This window comes from Engraulis encrasicolus, chromosome 16, assembly GCF_034702125.1.
Source record: "Engraulis encrasicolus isolate BLACKSEA-1 chromosome 16, IST_EnEncr_1.0, whole genome shotgun sequence".
Taxonomy (NCBI): Eukaryota; Metazoa; Chordata; class Actinopteri; order Clupeiformes; family Engraulidae; genus Engraulis; species Engraulis encrasicolus.
In genome coordinates this window covers 37,807,924-37,820,423 of record NC_085872.1, presented here as the reverse complement: position 1 = coordinate 37,820,423, position 12,500 = coordinate 37,807,924, and the positions used below count along the sequence as shown (strand labels likewise).

General features: G+C 45.9%; 1 protein-coding gene across 1 annotated transcript in view; it reads left to right on the top strand.

Annotated features, from left to right (window-relative positions):
* The window catches only part of LOC134466093 (adenylate cyclase type 1-like), a 70,729-nt gene that overhangs the window by 8,125 nt on the left and 50,104 nt on the right, over positions 1 to 12,500 (top strand). The gene's annotated exons all lie outside the window — the stretch shown is intronic.

Genomic DNA, 12,500 nt, shown 5'->3' with positions numbered 1-12,500 from the left:
TTTTTAGGGCTTTTTCGCCTTTATTTCTGACAGTACAGTGGAGGAGAGAAAGCAAATGAGTGGGGAGAGAGAGACGGGGAAGGATCAGCAAATGACCCGGGCCGGAATCGAACCCGGGTTGCCGGCGCAGTAACCCAGTGCTCTACCGTTAGGCCACGGCAGGGGCATGCTGTATCAGTATCTGGCACAGGATTCAATCTTTTGTTGGTACAATGTTGTGGTGGCAGACAGGCCAGAACACCCTGTACTTGGCCATGTGATTGGAGTTTTTACAAGTTAGAAATGCAGTAATTAGGGCTGTAACGATACACTAAACTCGACTCAAGGATTGGGTTCGTATCGCAATTTTTGACATGTGGTTCGATACACCCCACGATTTTTAAATGTCTTTTTTAAATTAATTAATTCACTTTTTTCACATTTTCCATCATTTGAAAGTAAAATTATGAATAAAACTGATTTTATAGGTAGAATAGGCTACATAATTTAAAAACGTTTGCAAATAATAATGATGGTGATTTGAAGCTTGGACGCACATCATATCATGTGATTGTTTTCTGGACTGAAGGGTAGCAAAACTTTTGAAAGGGTGTATCATGATACTGCCTTCTTGCATTACACTGAAGTATCAGTACTCGATACAATGTCGTTACAAGCCCTAGCAGTAATGTGTCAAGTTTATGAGTGTCCATGAAGCTCACAAAGACATAATGGCCTGTAATTGCAAGCACCACAGTGGCCCACAGGAATGTTTGAGCAGATAATTTCCTACACCTGACCTTTTCCTCACCCTAAGAGCATCAGCTACTGTCGGCTGAGTCAGTTGTGAAAAGCTTACACTAGCTGATATTCCTAACGACGCCTGAAACTGTACTACTATTTAAAATTAACCTCGGGGGAGCTGTTTATCATCTGATGTGCATTCCAATCTTCTTCATGCGTGCACAGTTATGATGCGGCGGCCGGCCCCCAGAAGAAATGAGTTGGCAACTCTGTTAGTCCTCCGGTCATGTAGGGCTTCCTCATCTCCTCTCCAGCGGAAAGGAGAAGTGAAGTGTAAGCACTGTCCTCTTCCATCAGTGGCTCTGGCAGGACCCCCCCCCCGGGGGGGGACATGTTCCGTTTCTGAACTCCTCCAAATGAACAGCAGACTTAGCACAATAGCACTCGGAGGAGCCACAGTGGGCATGCTGCCTAATTTGGTCTTTTATAGGGAGTGGTGGCAATTAGTCTAATTTGTTCGAAGAGTTTCTGTGCCGTTATTTTTTTTCCATCTTCGTCGTCGCCCTTTTTCCACACTTGCCCTAGTTTGACTTAAATGACTTTTTTGTTTTTCTGCTTTGTTTTTGTTTTGTTTTTGTTTGTTTTTTTTGCTTTTGACTGACTGAGTTGTATTCACATAGCAGAATCCCACTGAGAGATACATTGCAGCTCAGTGGAGAGAGAGCACCAGAGCCAGACGCCTAAGCAGCAGCAGCCTGCCGTATGCTGTTGAGACAGCTTGCAGTGTTTCGTGCAGGGCTTCTGTTTCATGATCCGTGATAACGTATCATTACATGTGCACAGCGTTCTCATGCAGGTCTAATGTGAGGTCATTTCCTGTACGTCTCATGTAGGAGGTCAAGGGCTCATGATGGGAAGAGGGCAACAATATTGTACACTAATGGATGGAAAAGGAGGATTTAGCAAAGGATGGCATATAGAGAGGCAGAACTGATCCGCAGTTATATACATACGATACCTCACAGATTTACCATGCATTTCTTTACTGCACTTCTGCCAAATAGTTTTAGTCATTTTGAGGCCGTTCTCCCCCCTCTCTGCTCAAGAAGAACAATTCACATCTTGACAATAAGTATACATGTATTCTTGGTCTAAATCTTTTGCCTGGAGACAGCAAATTCTCACATCACTGCATCTTGAGAAATATGCAGCGATGGGGCAAAAAACCCACACAATGCCACTACGTGTTTTCTGGTGGTTTTGATGTTGCAAGGGTGTTCAAAACCACTCCGCTGAGGCAGAATAATGTGAGCTGTGAGCAGGGCCACTGACAGCATTTGGCTGGGCCCAGGACAAAGTCCTCTAAAAGCCCTTCCACCCCCCCAATGCAATGGGTACCCAATTCTGGGGCCCCCATCAACTGACAACAACAACGGACCCCTTTGTCACCCCTCTGTCGACTCCCCTGGCTGTGAGTGTCAGTATCATGAATAGCAACCACAGTAATAATAGCATATTCATGTGGGAGGCTTCTGTCTTCCCTCCTCTCCATTTCATTGGCTCCATTGGAGACTCATAACTTGATCAGGGGCAGTTGTTGGTTTCAATAAATGTTCTCATGCAGAGATGGAATCAAAGGCAATGACTTGGCCTGAACATATCAAAACACATCATGTCGTATGAGTAATAACTGAAACATTTTTTGTTCATATTAAAATGGTTGTTACATCACTTCCACAACTGCATAATATTTCTTAATGCCTCATAGTCTAGGTTTATGCAGTGAATTGACTGTTTTGGTTTGTACATAATGCTTTGTGTTTTTTTGGGTTTGGCAATACTGTGCCAATATTGTTGGTTTGAGGCGTTGTGTTTTTGTGGTTGACGTAATGTGTGCCTTTGTGTGTGTGTGTGTGTGTGTGTGTGTGTGTGTGTGTGTGTGTGTGTGTGTGTGTGTGTGTGTGTGTGTGTGTGTGTGTGTGTGTGTGTGTGTGTGTGTGTTTGTGTGTGCGTGTGTGTGCATGAAGATAAATGTCCAGTGCAGCGCAAAGGGAAATCAATCTGTGTGGGTTGATTTGCAGGACAGCCACCATCACTCAGGGAGGGAGATGAAGCGATTAGATCCACCACAATGACTTTACTCTTTGAGTCCACTTGATAACATTCTGCTACTTGGTCGTCCTCAGGTCTCGCACACTCCATCACTTTTTATACTTTTATGTCGTCTATATATCTCTCTTTTTATCTCTTTTTTATTATTTTCTTCCTTCCTTCCTTCCGTCCTTCCTTCCTTCCTTCCTTCCTATCTTTCTTTCTTTCTTTCTTTCTTTCTTTCTTTCTTTCTTTCTTTCTTTCTTTCTTTCTTTCTTTCTTTCTTTCTTTCTTTCTTTCTGTCTTTCTTTCTTTCTCTCTCCCCCCGTCCTCTCTCGCGCTCCATCACAGTGACTTTGCGTCTGGCAGCCTTGCGTCCTTCTTCTCCTTCACTGGCTTCCTTCTCAACATCTTGCAGACTCTTAATACATTTTTGTCTGTCTGGCTTTTATCTGTCTCTATCCCTCCCACTTTCTTCTCAGACAAATGTGCACAACACCACACCACACACACACACACACACACACACACACACACACACACACACACACACACACACACACACACACACACACACACACACACACACACACACACACACACACCACACTGTCACGGTGTATCTCTTTCTTCTCCTTTTCTCTCTCTCTTTCTCCAATACCTTCTTTTCTTCCTTCTTGCCTGACTTGTTTCTCTGGCTTCTCTTCTCTCTGGTCCATGGCAAGGAGGAGGTCACTGAAGCATGTGGGTAACAGGGTTTGCTCAGCCTCCAGGATTAGGCAGCGGGGTGGCGGATTAAGTGCAACAGACACTGGACTGTCCTTCTGTGTAAAGCCATGTGAGTGCAGGTTAAATCTGGACACACTGGGCCCTGCTGGGGGTCAAGGCTCCCTTGCCTCTCCTGCCTCTCCTGCCTCGGTAGCCTACAGCTCCTGTGTACTGTACCCAGTGCCTGGCCAAATGTACAGCAGTCAGTGGTGCATGGCTCCAATGAGAGGCTAAAGCTGTTTGTACACCAAAAGCGACCTACGTACACTACCTGAGTAGCTGAGGATGCTGTACTGTAGACGTTTCGTCATGAATTGGCTTTATTCGCTCTGGATGTGACATTGACAGGTTTGATTTAGCTAATCAAATAACGGTTCTGCCCTGTCAGCCTGGGACATTCGGAGATAGGAACATTCCAATTGTTTTTTGCTGAACTGCGTTACAGCTCATTACCATAATATTAGCTTGACTGTAATCGCTAAAATTCGCTCTGGATGCTGCTCAGGTCGCTTCGCTCCTGACGAAATTTGTTTTGGTCGCTTTATTCGCCGACCTGTCGCTCAGGCAGCTCTGAGGGCCTTGGCTGAGCTATGTGCATCTCTGGAGTTCCCAACCTAATTGGCTAGCCATTGCCATTCATGCTGCTGATCCTGATGGAAGGAGGGGACGTGCATTGTCTATGACGTCCATCATGCAGCGATTGCTGTTTTACAGTAATTGGTTTGGATGTTTGTAATATACTGTACACGGAGTCTAAATACTGTATGACTCAGTAAATTCATTCAGTAAGGCCATAATGGCACAAATTACTCAAATAGGTCTGGAATGAACCTGAGAATGGTTATGAAAAAACGGCAAAAAAACAGGCCTCTGTTTGTGTTGACATATTGCCTGAAACGAATACCCCATTTGGGCAAACCCCAACAAACAACCGTAATTCCCGTAATTCCCTGTGATAATGGCAATAAGTGCATTTGCTTCAAAACAAATACAGCCATGTTTCATAATACAATCTAATGCTCTTTCAGAGGATGCACTTTTTTCCAGCCCGCTACACACAGAGTTTTAATCTGCGCCTGCACATTTGTGTCACAGCATGAGCGGGGGTGTTGCAGTGAAGATGGAGAAAGAGAATTACACAGTGTGTGTGAAAGAAAGAAAGAAAGAAAGAGAGAGAGAGAGAGAGAGAGAGAGAGAGAGAGAGAGAGAGAGAGAGAGAGGGAGAGAGAGAGAGAGAGAGAGAGAGAGAGAGGAGAGAGAGAGAGGGAGAGAGAGAGAGAGAGAGAGGGAGAGAGAGAGAGAGAGAGAGAGAGAGAGAGAGAGAGAGAAAGCAAAGGGAGGAAGTCAGAGCGGGGGACAAGAGATGAGAGCTGCAAAGACAGAGAGAGGGAGAGAGAGAGAGAGCGAGAGAGAGGGGGACAGAGAGAGAGAGAGAGAGAGAGACGGAGATAGACAGAGAGAGAAAGATAGAGAGAGAGGGGGGGGGGGGGGGCGGATTGGAAGGATTAGATGCATACCCTCTCCAAAACTTATCATCATCCCCTCCCTTCATGACCATGCTGTTTTTCGTGCGTCGTCTGGAGCATGGCTCTTGCCAGCCCAGGCGGCCACCCTCCGATGGCTCTCACATGGACCCCCCTTCAGGGCTGCTGACAGCTTTGGCCAGACATGGGACAAAATTGACTAAAAGGGCCCCTGACCCAACACATATAATGCAATGAGGACCCAATTCTGGGCCCTCCTTTCTCCCTGGGCCCGGGGCAACTGACCTCTTTGTCCCCCCTTGTCGACTTCCCTGCCCCCCCCCCCCTGTGATGCATGGCCCCCCCACCGTGCTGTTCCACTGGCACCCACCTCTCATGCGGCGTTTGTTTCACTGCGGACTTACTGAGCCGCACAATAGTCCGTCCACACAAATCCCTGCCAAGGAGAAAACAAATATAACCAAGGTCTATTTGTGCAGTCCCAACCTAGCCTTGGGTAGTATAGGCAAGCTTCGGCACAGGAAGCGGGCAAGCTACGGTGCTAAGTGAACTAAAACGCTGGGTTTTTGGCTCAGTGAGTGTGAGTAGTAGGGCTGTGCAATATATCGAATTTATATCGTGATATCAATATTGCTGTCAACCAATATCTGATTTCATAATATCGAGTTGATATATTTTTTTCATTCGTCCATACTGCCAAAAGGTAGGTTACGCTGAGCATAATACATTCCCCTCCACTTGAGCCATTTCCAGCACAGGACAGACTTACTACCCCACACTCATGCAGAACACCACTGTGTGATTCTCTATGGCCCACCACTCACACTGCTAAAGGGAAGGAAGATTGTGAATTGTTTAGCACAATTATTTGTCTTTAAAATAAATATTGCCTAAAAAAATGGTATTTCAATATTGACTGAAATAATCATGATATTGATTTTTCTCATAATCGAGCAGCCCTAAGTCTGAGTAGTGTTTATTTTTGTGGTGGTGGGATTTGACAGTGATGTCAACCGATGGTTATGCCAAGCTCAGCTAGCTGGTATCGGTGACATGGAGGAAGGAAGTGATAAGTAAGTAGGTTCAGGTTTTAGAGAGCCAGCATGTAGTGTATGTGAAGGGGACTGACATTAGTGGTGCACACATTATGAGATCTCGTATCTACTATACTGTACGTCACATCTTTGTCCCCCATCATTCACTTCAAGCTTATAATATCTGTGTGGTACTGTATGTTATTGGAGTTGTATTAATGCACTGTGTCAGGAGGTACTGTTTACAATGAAGTGATGTTAGATTTTAGCCAGACAAGCTCTGATGTATTGCGCATATTATCTCTGTAGGGAACATGCCTCGACTAAGAAATTGTAGTTGATAGATCGGTTTTATATAACGCTTTTCTTGGTACTCGCTAGCTGGATCACAGCATTTTCCCCCATTTTTTCTCTGTGTGCTATTTTTACTCTTTCTACATCTCTCTCTTTCTGTCTCTCTATTTATATTCACTTTTTGTCAGCAAGAGAGCAGTGTTGTGGAATGTTAACGAGTATTAGGCACGCTTCATTTTAGTTTCTTATAAAAGTGCATTTATGAGCATGAAACCACTTAACAGCTGCCATCAACTCTCCAGCTCTTCAGTTATTTCCCCCTAGCCAGCCAATAATCTGTGTTTGGCGGAGGGTAGAATCATCTCTCTCTCTCTCTCACTGTCTCTCACTGTCTCTCTCTCTCTCTCTCTCTCTCTCTCTCTCTCTCTCTCTCCTTTTCCTCTAGGCCTCATCTCGGTCTATGATCTATGGGCAAACAGCCCCTTGTAATACAAATATATTGTTGGTAATTTATCGGTGTGGGCTGCCGGGTTCAGGGCCCTGTGAGTCAGATCTGTGGCGCTGGGGCAGTGTGCAGTGTGACTGGCTGCTCTGCCAATGGTGGTGGTGAGGCAGGGGGCCTGTCTGGAGTGGGATCATTGGCGGGAGTTGTTACGAGGGCCGTGTGGAATGCTTTACACTAGGTCTCTCCAGTAGCCCCCTAACACACATGCACGCACACACACACACACACACACGCACACACACACACACACACACTGACATACATAGCCTCTAACCACCACCCACCTCCCAACCTCATCCCCCTTTCCCCTCCCTCTTCAGATGAGATCTAGTCTCTCCTCTGTCGCCAGGATTTAATCAGGGGCTCTGACGGGCCACCAGCCTCACACGGCAGGATGGATGGGGGGTGTGACCGGGGATTGTCGTAGGAGTAATTGACCCCGCGCTCGGCTGTGACACTTGTCCACCGCGCCTTGCAGATATGCTCATCAAATCAGGCGCCTTTTGCCATTGCGTCTGCCGGCGTTGGGGGAGGTTGGGGGTTGGGGCATATGTCAACGGCCATCGGACACATGCAATGCATGCGGGTAATTTGTGCGTGCTGCCTGCACGTAAAAGCTTGCTTTGCTCTTCATGCACACATCCCATACTCACTCACTCACTCACTCACTCACTCACTCACTCACTCACTCACTCACTCACTCACTCACTCACTCACTCACCCACTCACTCACTCACTCACTCACTCACTCACTCACTCACTCACTCACTCACTCACTCACTCACTCACTCACTCGCTCGCTCGCTCACTCACCACAGTGCACACGATGCAGTATACATGTATGCTGTTTGTTTATAGTATATGCTGATGGACGGTAAATAGACCTTCTGCACTTAACATGCATACTTGTTACTTCTATTAAGAAGTACATCATACTCGCTGCCAGTTTTTACTGACACAGTGACACTGCCCCAGGTCTTTACTGCATGAACACACCAAATGCGACAACAGTGACAATGTCAACAACAGCGATGGAAGTAGTTGAAAAAAGTTAGGACTTAGTTCTCCCTTTTTGTGAAATAAATGGAAGCATGTTAAAATCATTGATATCTTTCCTCTTTCAGTTGGGTTAAATGAAGTCAAATTCAACATACCCATGATAAGCTTACATTTTCATTCAAATTTTTATATAATACCTTTTATTAAAAAAAAAATAAAAAAACCAGAACCGTACAAAACCGAAAACCGTGACCTTGAAACCGTGATATGGACCGAACCGTGACATTTGTGAACCTACCACCCCTAATAGAGGAGCTGGCGACAAAAGAGACGTACACGATTTGGGCGACAAGAGGCGATTGGAGCGACACGAGCAACAATTTGTAGTTGAACTTCAGAAAATGTTATGATAGTGAGCTATGGTGCGGCCCAGCGACAGCTGCATCAGCCAATCAATCTGCTTTTTGTCTCTTTTGGTGTGTCTAAGTTACAGTTCAGGTAGTGGCCTTGACCACCTCCTCCACCTTGACCAGCTCCACAGGAAAGATATACATTTTGCATTGTGAATATATAACTTTCTGAACTTTCTTAAGAAAATGTCTTTGACCCTGGGTTACCCCCCACCATCTTGACTAACAAATGTTTTGCAGGAGACACTGCATTTGCACTTGAACCCCGTACTTTTACCTCATACACTGACTGCATACTCTCTCTCTCTTGCTCTCTCTTTCTCTCTCTCTCTCTCTCTCTCTCTCTCTCTCTCTCTCTCTCTCTCTCCTTCTCTCTCTCTCTCTCTGTCTCTCTCTCTCTCTCTCTCTCTCTCTCTCTCTCACACACACACACACACACACACACACACACACACACACACACACACACACACACACACACACACACACACACCACATGCATGCTTACACTCACCGAGGAACACCTCTCTAGTGCTGGGTTGGACCCCCTTTTGCCTTCAGAACTGCCTGAACTGCCTGCAACAATACTCGGATAGGTTGTGGCATTCCAGCAAAGATAAATTGGTACTAATTGGCCCAAATTGTGCTAAGAAAATATCGTCATGCCATTATATCTCCAGCCTGAAACATGGATGTAAGGCAGGGTTTACCCATGTTTTCATGTTGTTGGCGCCAAATTCTGACCGTTCCACCTGAGTGTTGCAGTAGATATCAAGACTCATCAGACCAGGCAACATTTTTCCGATCTTCTAGTGTCGTTTATGGTGAGAGATGGTGAGACATGGTTGTGTGTGAATATCCCAGTAGATCAGTCTTTTCTGAAATACTCAAATCAAGCCCTTTCGGCTTCAACAGCCATGCCATGTTCAAAGTCATGTAAATAGGCTTTCTTTATTATGATGCTCGGTTTGAACCGCATCAGACCATCTCGACTATCTCTACATGCATAAATGCATTGAGTTGCCACCATATAACTGGCTGATCAGAAATTTTCCTCAATGAATAGTTGTAACAGGTGTTCCTAATAAAGTGGCCGGTGAGTGTATTTTTCCACTCAGTGTTGAGTGGCAAGGACATCATGTTCACTGACTGACCGCCTTCAACAAAGGCCAGACCCATGTTTGCTTGCTCTCTGGGCACACACAGACTGCCCATGCCATGTGTCATGTATACTTGCCCTATCAGACATCACGCTCTGCGCCAAAACGGGGGGGGTCGGGTGGCAGCGTGGAGCAGAGCACGCCAACAGCCGCTCAGCTTGTTGCTCGTGCCCCCAAGACCAGCCGCGGCCAGCCATCTCATTCAGCTCACGCAGCGGCGGGCCAGATTGCGTTATAGAGTTATCAGCATTAGCATAATTGGGGGAGCTGTCCCCCTGGATGTTGCTGTGGTGATGGATGGACGAGTGAGTGACGAGGGCAGACATGCGGCGGCGGTGGCGGCGGTGGCGGCGGTAGCAGCGAGTGGCAGCGAGTGGCAGCAGGGGTGGTGGTGACGTTTGTGGTGGCAGCAGGAGTGGCGAAGGGGTGGAAATGAGGTGTGTGGCAGAGGGCCACCAACGTCACATAAAGGACCCTGGCCCTCATTGAAATGGATGGGTCATCATGTGACGATAATGAAACGCTGCTGTAGGGCGGGTGCCATGGGGGTCTGTGTGTGCGTGTGTGTGTGTGTGTGTGTGTGTATGTATGTGTGTGTGTGTGTGTGTTTGCACGTGCACACGTGTGTGTGTGTGTGTGTGTGTGTGTGTGTGTGTGTGTGTGTGTGTGTGTGTGTGTGTGTGTGTGTGTGTGTGTGTGTGTGTGTGTGTTTGAGGATATGAGTGTGTGTTTGAGTATATGAGTGCTCATGTGTGTGCATATGGGGGGGGTGTTTGTGTATGTGTGCGTCTGTTGGATCTGGGTGGTGTGGGAGGTGTGTATAGTTGTGTTATAGCATACAGCCGCTGCCAGTATGAGTTGTGACAGCAGTAGGGCCAATAGCAGAGGTAGCCTATCATTTACTCTGCACTGCAGTCTGTTTCTGCTGCAGTTTCACACTCCGGTGCTTCCAATAATTAATCATATTTGTGTTGACTTTTGTACCTCTTAACTCGTGGCCGGAAGGATTTCAAACACTTTTTTTTACAGTTAATGCAAGTCTTAAGAATGCAATATGTTATTCAATCAGGTTTCATTTACAAATGACCTTGACGGTATGACAGTATGACAAAGTACATGTCACATGATGTGTCATATGGTGTGCTCTGCTTGCCCTCAGTGCATGTATGCTAACTTGCCACAGTTGAGTTACGCATCTATGAAATGTGCTGGATTCATGGTGTGTTCTCTGTGTTATATGACAGACAGTAAATTCAGATATACTGTATTGTATATGTATTGTACCATCGGTACAGCCATGCCGAAGCACATGGGCACATGAATGAATGCATTTTCATCCGCTTGTTGTCACATAGTGCCACCTGTTCATTGTCCCCTGACATCCATATCTGATCAACTCCTGAGCAGTTTTCTTTTGTTGTTTTGTTTTTCATCCTTTGCCTGAAATGTGTCAACAGTGTTATGTCCGTGAGGGTCTTTGAGTTATGCCGTCTAACCTTTAAGAGTGTGGGTTTTTGAGCATTCTATAAAAAGAATGCGTTCTATAACAATGCAAGATTCTACAATTCCATATTGTATTGAATGACGCCCAGAATTCTATAGAACTTTCACTGCCCGAACATTCCTGTCACACCGGTGTGACGGTACACTCTTAAAGGCTAAACATGTCAGGTAAAGGATACAACGTTTACATCGAAACGAAAGACAACGAATTACTAGATTCTAAAAGAGGCTACTCTGTTTTCGACCCTTGATGCCATAGCTAGTGCAGTTTTTTTTGTCCCCTCTCAAATCCAGAGAGCATGTCGATGCTTGGGTATAGGCATTCAAGTGTGTTGTGCATACCTGTCCCTTTGAAGCTGGTTTGTGGCCCGTGGGCTAGTGTGTACCAGTCAGAGGAGCATTGAAGTTAATTCTCCCATCACAGATGGCCACCGGCTGAAGTGTTCACAGCACATTTGGATTGATAGCACCCGACTGCAAAGACATCTGTGACATGACAAAATGGCATTTAGCAAATCCCTCAGAAGAAGTCACTGTGTCAGAAGTACCAGCCCACACAATGAAATGAATACACGCACTCACACACGCGCGCGCACACACGCACACATGCACACACACACACACACACACACACACACACACACACACACACACACACACACACACACACACACACACACACACACACACACACACACACACACACAGAGGCGCTATCTCTCTCTCTCTCTAATATTCTCTCTTTTTCTTGTGGTGGGGTGCCTAAAAGTTAGTAATTATTCTCTTTTCTGTGTTCAGATAAAGACATGTATCCCCTCTTCATTTCAGCTCCTCATGCCACTTCAGCTGGTTCTTTGTCATTTATACCACATGTACAGTATTAACCAATGTGCCTGTAGAAATATGATTCTGTCTTCCCCGAGACACACGGGAAACTTGCCATTTAGGCATTGAAAGGATGACTCCTTTACCTAAGATATACATATGGCATTGTTGTTTGTGCTGTTGTTGTTGTTGTTGTCGTCGTCGTCTGTGTTTCTGTTTACTTCATTTTTCCTTTTCAGCCACTTTCATACATTTGTTCTTAGCGAATCACAGGCAAGGGTTTATTTTTGCGCCGCAGCTCCACGGTGTGACTAGCAACACAGCAGTCCCAAAACATCAGCAGGCTTTGCACCTTTCACCACCCCCAAGCACTAGCTTAAGGCAACACAGTATTAGCATTTGTTGTTGCTGTTGTTGCTAGTGCTGATGAACTGATGTGTCAAACCGGCATATTAGAAAACGCTGAGTGCTACAGAGGAGGGAGACGAGAACATATCTTTACACTCCACACAGGGCCGCTGACAGCTTTGGACAGGCCCGGGACAAATCCAACTAAATTGGCCCCCGACCCCATACATATAATATACTGTAATGAAGACCCAATTTTGGGCCCCCTTTCTCCCTGGGCCTGGGACAACATACCCCTTTTGTCCCCCCCGTGTCAGCTTCCGTGCTACACCATCTGAAAACTATTAAAAAAAACT